General features: G+C 44.0%; 1 pseudogene; it reads left to right on the top strand.

Moving 5' to 3' along the window:
- Nucleotides 1–256: 256 nt before the first annotated feature.
- Nucleotides 257–382, top strand: LOC128100259 (uncharacterized; annotated as a pseudogene).
- Nucleotides 383–1,846: the final 1,464 nt, after the last annotated feature.

Here is a 1,846-nt window from a genome sequence, read left to right as displayed (position 1 = left end):
CTCCCAGGCCGAGCCAAGCAATCCTGCATAGGCCCCAGGTTTCAAACAGCCAACTCATGCAATGAGCACAGGACCCGGTCCCACTGCCTGGATGCCTCCCAAACAGATCAAGCCAATCAACTGTCTCACCCATTCGGAGGGCCTGATCCAGTGGGGACCCCTCAGCCATTGGTTCATAGTTCATGTGTTTCCATTCATTTGGCTATTTGTCCCTGTGCTTTATCCAACCTTGGTCTCAACAATTCTCGCTCATATAAACCCTCCTCATACCACCCTGAACGCGCCCGATCTCGTCTGATCTCGGAAGCTAAGCAGGGTCGGGCCTGGTTAGTACTTGGATGGGAGACCCCTTCAATTCTTAAGAACTCTGGAGAGGGGCTTTGAGTACCACGGGTAGCTGGTCCTCTGCCCAAGAGTCAGGTGTTAGTCACTGGAATACATAAGTGCTACTTTATATAATGGGAAAAAGGAGTTCAAAGATTTATTGATCCCAAATAATGCAGGATAGATTAAGATTAGAATCTTGTGGTGAAAGGACTGTTCTGGATTATCTTGGTGGTCCCTAAAGGCAATGATGTGTATTCTTGTTGACAGGATGCTAAATAAGAAAAGACACACAGAAACGGACACAGGAAGACAGGGCAGGGGTCTAAAGGTGTTGACTTTTATCAAAGATCTGTGTGACACAACCACACTGGGAGATGCTGGCCACTCCTCTAAGTGAGGAGAACCTAGAACTCAGTTCTTTGGATCTCTAAAACTGAAAGATGTTAAGTTTCTGTTGTTTTAAGCCACCCAGTGTCTGGTGGGTATTAGAAAACTAATACAAACGACAGTAAATAACTCTAGGGGGCTAGCATGATGGCGCTCAATGGTTAGGAGTACTGGCTGCTCTTCAGAGGATCCAGGTTCAATTCCCAGGACTCACACGGTGCTTCACAGCCATCTGTAACTCCAGCTTCAAGGGTTGTGACCCTCTTTTGGCCACCACAGGCACCGGACACACAAGATACAAAGACATACACACACACACACACACACACACACACACACACACACACACACACACACACACATCTTTAATGCATTTTAAATGATGTCGAAATGTCACGTTTTAAGTTTGTTTAAGGGTTTCTCAGTGAGGCTCAGTTCTTCCACGATGCTGTTGACTACTCATGGTTCTGCTTGAGTTTTCCAGCTGTGTCGTTATCTTGTTCTTCTGGATGTATTCTCTTTCCTAGGTTAGTAAGTACTCCTTGTACCTAGTCCAGCAGTATATAATCCTATGTCAAGTGTGCATGCTACTAAGTAAGATACTTTAGCTTCTGATTTCTAGCTTGTGATTTACTTTGTTCATGGTGTATTCTGCACTCAAACTTGCTTTCAATGTGTTTTTATCATGGAAATTTTAAGCATTGAAATGGGAGAGACTAATACAATAAGACCTTTCCATTTCCCATTAATCAACTTCAACAATGACTGGTGTTTTTTCCAAGAAGTAATATTTTTCCTTTAATGGTAATTTTTAGAGATATTTTGGTGTGTGTGTGTGTGTGTGTGTGTGTGTGTGTGTGTGTGTGTGTGTGTGTGTGTATGTGTATGTGTGTGTGTGTGTGTGTGTGTGTGTGCATGTATGTGTATACACACATATATCTATGCGTATGTATGGGGTTGTACATAGCCATGCGTTTACACGCAGAGGTCAAAGGTTGATGTTGAATGTCTTCCCCTTAAACGTAGTCTCTCACAGAATCTGAAGATCACCAGTTTGACTAGACTGGCTGGCCTCCCAGCTCCCAGAATCTTCTGATCTCTGCCTGCACCTACTGAGGTTACAGGTACACAT

This window comes from Peromyscus californicus, unplaced genomic scaffold, assembly GCF_007827085.1.
Source record: "Peromyscus californicus insignis strain IS unplaced genomic scaffold, ASM782708v3 Scaffold_6__1_contigs__length_162567912, whole genome shotgun sequence".
NCBI classification, from domain to species: domain Eukaryota; kingdom Metazoa; phylum Chordata; class Mammalia; order Rodentia; family Cricetidae; genus Peromyscus; species Peromyscus californicus.
Note: the sequence above shows the minus strand (reverse complement) of the source record. Positions and strands in the feature narration are given on the sequence as shown.